The sequence below is a fragment of the Salvelinus sp. IW2-2015 genome, linkage group LG13 (genome assembly GCF_002910315.2).
Source record: "Salvelinus sp. IW2-2015 linkage group LG13, ASM291031v2, whole genome shotgun sequence".
Taxonomy (NCBI): Eukaryota; Metazoa; Chordata; class Actinopteri; order Salmoniformes; family Salmonidae; genus Salvelinus; species Salvelinus sp. IW2-2015.
This window is the reverse complement of record NC_036853.1, coordinates 5981956-5991530: the sequence shown is the minus strand read 5'-3', so window position 1 is coordinate 5991530 and position 9575 is coordinate 5981956. Positions and strand designations below refer to the sequence as shown.

Here is a 9575-nt window from a genome sequence, read left to right as displayed (position 1 = left end):
TTTCCACTTCACAATAACAGCACTTACAGTTGACCGGGGCAGCTCTAGCAGGGCAGAAATTTGACTGACTAGTTGGAAAGATGGCATCCTATGACGATGGCATGTTGAAAGTCACTGAGCTCTTCAGTACGGGCCATTCTACTGCCAATGTTTGTCTATAGAGATTGCATAGCTGTGTGCTCGATTTTATACACCTGTCAGCAACAGGTGTGGCTGAAATAGCCAAATTTACTCATTTGAAGGGGTGTCCACATACTTTTGTATATATAGTGTATGTCTGAACAACAGCTTTTAAACAAATACCTTAAGACAAAATTACAATGTGAGGATTTAGGCTACAATACATATTGTACATTATTGGAAATTGATCAGTATACTTTCTTGTAGTTTAACATTATCAAACAATCCATATTGGTACAGTACCTCCACATTCAACATAGTACAGTAGTAACATTGTACTGTAGAAAAATACTTAACCCAGCGGGCAAAGATGGCTGAAATGACGTCATTACCACTCGTTTACAACCAGAACTGGTTTCGCCCGCTGGGAACTCTGTCCTTTTTACGTTAGGTCATTCACTCTGCATTAAAAATACATCATGTTTGTACAAGTTTGTTTCCTCCAATATGGATATGCACTCATTTACACCCTCCTTGAATTAAAAAACCTACACTAGCGATTAAAAAAACACAATGCCAATACCGAAGACAATTTCCCCATAGTTTAGACATCGCAGGAGGGTGTGTTTAAACCTCACAGGTCGGAGGGGAGTTTGGAGAGTCTGTACTCTGCCTCGGATGTCTTGGCCGGGGTAGCAGGGTGACTGGGGTTGGGATGCGAAGAGGTCGGTGCTCCTTGGTTCACAGGAGTTGGAAGTTCAGATCCCGAGGGAGTGTAGTGACTCAGAGGTGTGACGTGGGAGTTTATTACTGCTACCCTCTGCCATGGGAGGAGAGGAGAAGTGAGAAGAACCAGGCCCCCCTGAAGGTATGGAGAGAGACGGTCTGGATAGAGACCCTTCTTGGGGCAGGTAGCTGCCTGAGCCAGAGGTGGAAACAGTGGAGATAGTCCTGACATCCTGGGTGAAGAGATCCACTAAGGACTCTGCCCTCTGCCCCCTTTCGTCTACCCTAGCGGGGCATGGCGTCTGTGGGGTGAGGGAACTGTGAGAGCCCATGGCGCTGGAGGGTTGGCTGTGGAGCTGGCTGAGATGGCTGTGGTGATGATGGTGAAGCATCGTCCTTCCTGTCAGTGGGCTCTGGATGGTGGGGCTGGGTGCCACCGGTGGGGTGCAGGACGGGGAGCCATCCCCTGATCCGTACTGGGCCAGCGAGGCTAGGGCAGAGTGGGAAGAATGGGCAGAGTCCACCGGGAGAACCTGAGGGTGGAGGCCGGCGTAGAGGCCGGGGTGGAGGCCAGAGTGCAGGGTGGGGTGGAGGCTGGACTGCAGACCCGCCAGACTGTGATGCACCAGGGAGGATGAGGCTCCACCACCTCCAAGGCTGGCCTGTTGTGGGATAGGTATAGATAGAAACCCACTGGAGCAGTGGTGTTGGGTGGTGTAGCTAGGGCTGGTGCTGGCGTAGGAACAGTGGGAGTGTGGGGGGAGGAGGTGGCCTGCTCTCTCCTGATGTTCACCAGAGCCCATCCCCCTCTGGACGTGCTGAGAGCTGGTAGCGTGAGAGGAAGAGGAGTCGTGTTGCTGTAGCTGGCTCAGGATGGGGCTGACAGAGCTACAGATGAGAGGGCTTAGGGTGGAACCAGAGGGGGCTGAGAACCTTCCCGAGTCCATGGTGGGTCTCCCTGATGCCCCCTGCTGGTGGGAACTTGGTGCGCTGTACGAGTGGTGGTGGTGGTGGAGCTGGGCCGCGCAGGAGGAGGAGGACGGATACCCCTGGATTGAGGCCTGGCCCAAGGGGAAGGGAAAGCCTCCGCTGGGCTGGGCCTGGAAGTTGGTGGTGGTGGTGGGCTGGTACATGGAGGTCATAGGTGACAGAGGAGACATGGAGGAGGAGGTGGAGACTAGATGTTGCGCCCGAAACGAGGCTAATATCGGAGTGTCCACTCCAGAACGGAACTTCACAGAACCGGCCGGAGATGCAGCCCCGGAGCCACAGCCGGGAACGCCCATACCTCCAGCTGCAGACACGCCCACAAACACGCCCCTCTCCAAATGGTGGCCTCCTGGATCCTTGAACGACCTGGAGACGGGGAGAGGATGGTGGAAGAGGATGGGAGGGAGCTGGGCTTGGAGCTGGGAGTGGGAGAAGGCCAAAGCCAGCGATGTGGTGGCTGCAGCGGCCTGGAAGGGGCCTTGGACCAGGGGAGCCCAGATGACCCCTGAGGTGGAGGATGGGAGGTCCAGGGACGAGGGAGAGATGTTACTCTGGATAGCCATGTCACGGTCATGTTGTACGATCCTCTGGATGATCTCATTCTCCTGGAAGTTCACAGTTCCTGAGTTCTGGGCGACTTTGTGTTGGAGCACAGAGTTCCTCTTTCCTGTAGAGAGGAAGAGAGAGTAGTAGTATGTGAGGAAAGGCAAGAGGTTGGGGTTAGAGTTAGGGTCTGTCTTGTACAGTCTATACCTTCTAAAGCACCCAGAGAGCAGATTTTATGACCTGAAGTCGACTGTTGCAGTCATCTTTGGGTGCTGCTGTCATATTAGAACCAGAACTAGAGAGAGTCCTGCTGGTAAGGCTATATTAAACCCTGCTTGTTATCCATTAAACCACAGCTAAATTAGGGTCTTTTTAACACAATGCTTTCACCTCAGGGCAGTGAGATATAACATTCCTCCTTTCTGAAATTAAAAACGGTCAAATGTGCCAAGAGATCGCCAACTTGAATTCTCACACTTTTCTTTTCACATATTCAGCCAGTTCAAATCCTTCCAGGTTCTAATTCACATGCATTTGGTTCATTCTATAGCTAGAGGACAGCTGTTATCTCCAGAAGGGATTAGTATCATGTTGTGGTCTAGTACTGTTTGTTATGCTGGGGCCATTTACTTCAAGTGCTGTCTGTCTTCCCAGTAGCTTACCTGGTGTGTGAACTGCTGACTGCTCTTACCTAGTTATTTTCAGATCTCATTTTGCTTCTTTTGTAGCTTTGGCAACTACACTGAGTATACAACAGTGGAGGCTGGTGAGGGGAGGACAGCTCATGATAATGGCTGGAACGGAGCAAATGGAATGGCATCAAACACCTGGAAACCATGGAAACCATGTGTTTGGTGTATTTGATACTATTCCACTGATTCCGCGCCAGCCGTTACAACGAGCCCGTCCTCCCTAATTAAGGTGCCACCAATCTCCTGTGGTATACAAAACATTAAGAACACCTGCTCTTTCCATGACATAGACTGACCAGGTGAATCCAGGTGAAAGCTATGATCCCTTATTGATGTCACCTGTTAAATCCACTTCAATCAGTGTAGATGAAGGGGCGGAGACAGTTTAAAGAAGGATTTTAAGCCTTGAGACATGTGCCATTCAGAGGGTGAATGGGCAAGACAAAGATTGAACTGCCTTTGAACGGGTTATGGTAGTCGGTGCCAGGCGCACCGGTTTGAGTCAAGAACTGGAACGCTGCTGGGCGATTCAGGCTCAACAGTTTCCAGTGTGTTTCAAGAATGGTACACCACCCAAAGGACATCCAGCAATACACTTGACCTACTCTTTACTAAAGACTGTTGTCCTACTAATCTCACTACAACCCCCCTCCAGGTCTCTGATCAATACTATCTTCACTACAACCCCCCTCAGCTCTATCAATATTAATCCACTACACCCCCCCTCCATCTTGCTGGATCATACTAATTCACTACAACCCCCTCCAGGTCTCTCGATCTAATACTATCTCACTAACAACCCCTCCAGGTCTTGTCAATACTAATCTGCACTCAAACCCCTCCAGTACTCTGGATCAATATAATACTCACTACAACCCCTTCCAGTTCTGATCCATACTAATCATCACATAAACCCCTCCAGGTTCTATCATACTTAATTCCATACAACCACCCGCTCAGGGTCCTGATCAATACTAATCTCATACAACCCCTCCAGTCTTTGATCAATACTAAATCTCACTACAACCCCCCTCCAGTCTCTGATCAAACTAATCTCACTACAACCCCCTCCAGGCTTGATCAATACTATCTCACTACACCCCCCTCCAGGTCACTGTCAATATTATCCCGACACATACCCCCCCTCCAGTCTATGATCAATAAGCAATCGATCACACAACCCGCTCCCAGGCTTCTGATCAATCTAATCTCACGTAAACCCCCCTCCAGTCTCTGATCATACTAATCTCACTACAACCCCCTCCAGGTCTCTGATCAATACTAATCTCACTACAACCCCCTCCAGGTCTCTGATCATATAATCTCACTACAACCCCCTCCAGGTCTCTGATCAATACAACATCCATACAACCCCCCTCCAGGTCTCTATCAAACTAATCTCACTAAACCCCTCCAGGTCTCGATCATACTATCTCCACTATAACCCCCCTCCCAGGTCTCTGATCAATACTAATCTCACTACAACCCCCCTCCAGGTCTCTGATCAATATTAATATCACTACAACCCCCTCCAAGTCTCTGATCAATATTAATCCCTGCTTAAATGACTCACTACTGTTAGTGTCTCTGTGTAAGAGTCTCTAAATGACTCACTACTGTTAGTGGCTCTGGATAAGAGAGTCTGCTAAATGACTTCACTACTGTAAGTTGTCTCTGATCAAGAGAGTCTGCTATAATTACTCATACTGTTAGGAAAAAACTGCTCTCTGGTCAGAGTTCTGACTAAAATGACTCACTACTGTTAGTGCTCCTGTGATAAGAGCGTCTGCTAAATGACTCACTACTGTTAGGTCTCGGTAAGAGAGTCTGCTAAATGACTCACTACTGTTAGTGGCGTCTGGATAGAGAGTTTCTCTAAATGACTCACTACTCGTAAGTGCTCTGGATAGAGAGTCTGCTAAATGACTCACTACTGTAATGTCTTGATAAGAGAGTCTGCTAAATGACTCATACTGTTAGTGCTCTGGATAAGAGAGTTGCTAAATGACTCACTACTGTTAGTGTCTCTGATAAGAGAGTCTGCTAAATGACTCATACTGTTAGTGGTCTGGATAAGAGGTCTGCTAAAATGATCACTACTGTTCAGTGTCTCGGAAAGATGCGTCTGCTAAAACTCACTCACTGTTAGTGGCTCTGAAAGAGAGTCTGCTAAATGACTCACTACTGTTAGTGTCTCTGGATAAGAGAGTCTGCTAAATGACTCACTACTGTTAGTGTCTCTGGATAAGAGCGTCTGCTAAGGGACTAATAGGTAAATGTGGAACAGTAGAGAAATAGCCTAGAAGGTACAGTAGACCTGCTCTAAGACTCTCACACTGAGTTTCCCAACGTCTTTTTTTTCCTGATAGCACGTTATGTATTTTCACTGACCCAAAACAACAATATGCTTCATTTTATAAACTGTGTTGGGTTGTTGAGAGGAATATCATACTGCTTTAGCTACGAAGGGAAACCAATCCCAGGTTGATGGCCCCTCTTTCGACTGTACTGTAAAGTTGTCACCTATGCGGTCCAGCCGGTCCAGAGCCACGGTCTCGAAGGCCCGTCTCATCATGGGGTACTCCTCCAGGACCTCGTTAAAGTTGTCCACAGACAGCGAGTACAGACGGCAGTACGTCTCAGCGCGAACACTGGCCGTTCTTCTGCCTCGAGTCAGCAGGCAGATCTCTGCAGGGAACGGAAGAATGATTCAGTTATAGAATAGATTGTCAACAGACCGCTTTTGTTTAGTCCTCCACATGTATGTTAAATATAGAATTATATTTAGGATAAAGGAGAGAAGCACTAACACACCCCGTTGTCATGTAAAAGGGGTAAACAGAATACATTATGAATATTTTTTCCCCCACATTTAAATGTTACAAAATGGCTGATATTCTCATTATGAAAGGTCTTCTTTTTTTCATTTTTTTTTCACAGACTGTATTTTTTGGGTTCATTCTATGTACTGTCATGCACCAGAGGACAGAGAGTCATACAAATGATCATTTCATCAACAGAAGATGATAAAACACAAAAAGAGCAGTGTTTTCTGAACTAACTTCACAGATGGAGCACTTAATGCAATTTTAGAGCTTACAGTTTTGTTCTGACCTCATCTGTCCTGCTACAGCCAGATCAGGGAGAAAATAGTGAACAAAATAGATGTATTGTGGGATAAGAACTCTCTCTCTCTCTCTCTCTCTCTCTCTCTCTCTCTCTCTCTCTCTCTCTCTCTCTCTCTCTCTATCTGCTCGCATTCCTGTCTCCCTCTGTCTCTCTCTGTCTCTCTCTCTCTGTCTCTCTCCCTCTGTCTCTCTCTGTCTCTCTCTCTCCCTCTCTCTGTCTCCCTCTGTCTCTCTCTCTCCCTCTCTCTCGTTCAACGTATGTATTATGTTTGCGGTTAACTTTGTGTTGAATGTATTACTCCTTACAGTATTTTACCCACCACGAATGATGATCAGTATTTATCCATCCTTCCTACCTCCAAAGTAGGACCCGTCAGACAGCTTGGTCTCCTTGGTGCCCTTGGCGATGACGCAGACCACCCCGTGTTGGATGAAGTACATCTTTCTGCCGACGGTCCCCTCCATAACCACATTATCCATAGGCTGGAACACCTCAAAACGCAGCTTGGTCAGCATTGACGTCACAAAGTTGGGGTCGGCGTTGGCGAACAGAGGCATCGAAGCCACCAGCTTACGACAGTTGAAGTTGACAATCTCCTGCAAAGACAGAACATATGTAATATAATAGAAAAACTCAATTCTAAGTACATGAACACTAATATTTTGTGCCCTAAAGGGAAAAATCAAGTAAAACATTTTTTTTTCATAATAGAAAAAGATTCCAGACACTGCCTCCAGCAAGATACTTAGTGATATCATGATATGCATGTGGCTTATAAAGGCTGTGTTTCAGAGGATCAAAACCGTAATGTATCTTGTAAATTGGTAAATTTGGTAAAAAATTGGTAAATTGTGACTGACTGATGATCTACTCATAAATAATGAGTCATTACTGAGTCTGGACTGAATAATGAGTCTGGACTGAACCGTTACATGTGGACTGAAACGTTAAATTGGAGAGGTTCTCCAATGGTTATTTAGTGCCCTACCCTATGGGCCCTGGTCAAAAGTAGTGCACTATATAGGGAATAGGGTGCTGTGGGCCCTGTTCAGAAGTAGTACACTACTTTTTCGACCAGAGCTCAGAGCCCTGTGGGCCCTGTTCAGAAGTAGTGTACTATAAAGGGAACATTGTGTCATTTGGTGACGCAGTCACTGATGGAGATTGAAACACGATTGAACCAGAATCAGGGACAGTCATTACTACTATAGTGACAACGGGTCTGATGTCACGTGGAGATTGAAACACGATTCAACCAGAACCAGGAACAGTCATTACTACTATAGTGACAACGGGTCTGATGTCACGTGGAGATTGAAACACGATTGAACCAGAATCAGGAACAGTCATTACTACTATAGTGACAACGGGTTTGATGTCACGTGGAGATCACACAGAGACACACACTGACCTCTCTGAGCGGTTCGTTCAGCTCCCCCAGAATGCTCTCCTCGTCAAACATCTTGCCCTGGAAGCGATGTTCGTAGTAGTCATGGACCCGCTGCCGCATGCCGGCAGGAAGCTTGTGGAAAGACATGTACTGCTCCACCTGTTTATACTGTAGACACAACGATAATTGATTAGTTGATTTATTGATTTATTGATTAATTGAAAGATGTGTACTTCTCCACCTGTTTATACTGTAGAAGACTAAGAGGATGGGGGTGGTGTTGAGGACCACGGTGGAAACAGGACGAACAGAAAGATGTATGTCTCAGCCTACTACTTTTAACTATCAAATAAATTCAACCTGTCAAACCGTTGTCAGATCTGTGTTAAAACAGGTGATAAACGTGCCATTTGACCACAGGACAGTTCTAGTATTTCCAGGCACATGGAGAAATACTGTCTGTCGTATGCAATGACAATAACCTCCAGCACACCGGGGATGTCGAGGCTCCACAGATTACACACGTTTCCGTCTCAATCTCATCAGGATTATGAACAGTTGTTGTGTATTATATTAGTGTAATATTATCGCTTTGTGTTTTGAGCCTGAGAGTGCATTGTCTGAGTGTTTCAGTGTACCAGAGAGTAGCAATTTATCATTGCTCTCATAGGTTGACAGTTAACTGTCTTTATAAACCTCCTGACAGCTCTATGAGAGATGTCTGAACACCAAGTAATGGAATAGTGATCTCCACAAACTGTCCTCGCTGCAGAAATCATCTCCCCGGRGTAATCACAGTAATACTGTTGTTAGCAGACAGTTTGGTAGGTCATCACATGTATTGTTGTCTCTACCTTCTTGCCCTTTTGTGCTGTTGTCTGTGCCCGATAACGTTCGTACCATGTTTGGTGCTGCTACCATGTTGTGTTGCTACCATGCTGTGTTGTCATGTGTTACTGCCATGCTATGTTATTGTCTTAGGTTTCTCTTTATTATGTAGTGTTGTGTTGTCTCTCTTGTCGTGATGTGTGTTTTGTCCTATATTTTTATTTTTAATCCCAGCCCCCGTCCCCACAAGAGGCCTTTTGCCTTTTGGTAGGCCGTCATTGTAAATAAGAATTTGTTCTTAACTGACTTGCCTAGTTAAATAAAGGTTAAATAAAAGGACTCAACATGTAGGGTCATCGAGCATTAATACGTTGTTAGTAGTCAACAGTGTTAGGTCATCATCCATTAATAGCGGTGTTAGTAGTCAACATGTTAGGTTCATGCAGCGATTAATATTGTGATGTAGCAGTCAGCATGTAACGTCATCACATAATACGGTTGTTAGTCTAGTCAAACAGGTAGGTCATCCCAAAACATAATACGGTGTTAGCAGTCAGAGCATGTAGGGTCATCACATTAATACGTTGTTAGTCAAGTCAACATGCTAGCGTCTCTCCCTCTCGCTTTCTCTCTCCTCCGTCGGGCCCGCGCCGCACGCGGCCAGACGCGCTCACGGCCTCCATACTGTCTCCTCTCTGCGGGAGGGTCGCGCAGGCGTTTTCTCTCGTTTGCATCCTCTCTCTCTACAACTCTTGTTTATTCTCTATCCCTCCTCTCTCTCCTTTCTTTCTCTCTGTTCTCTATCTCCCCTGAGGAGGGGACCCGTCTCTTTCTCTCTCTCTTTATCTCTGCTCTGTCTCTAGGTTCTCTCTCTCTCTCTCTGTTTCTCTCTCTCTCTGTTTCTATTTTCTCCTCTCTCTCATGTGGTTTCTCCTCTCGGTCTTCTCTGTTTGCTCTCTCTCTCTCTTTCTCTCTCTGTTTCTCTCTCTCTCTGTTTCCGCGCTCCTCTCTCTGTGTGTCTCTCTCTCTCTCTTGACTCTCTCTGTTCTCTCCTCTCCTCTCTTCTCGGTCTCTCTCTGTGTCTCCTCTCTCTCTTCTCCTCTCTCTCCTTCTCTCTCCTCGCTCTTCTCTCTCTGTTTCTCGTCTCTCTCTCT

At 46.4% G+C, this 9575-nt stretch overlaps 1 pseudogene; it reads right to left on the bottom strand.

Moving 5' to 3' along the window:
• Positions 1 to 389: 389 nt before the first annotated feature.
• LOC139028573 (potassium/sodium hyperpolarization-activated cyclic nucleotide-gated channel 3-like) overlaps positions 390 to 9575 on the bottom strand; it is a 54841-nt pseudogene continuing 45655 nt past the window's right edge.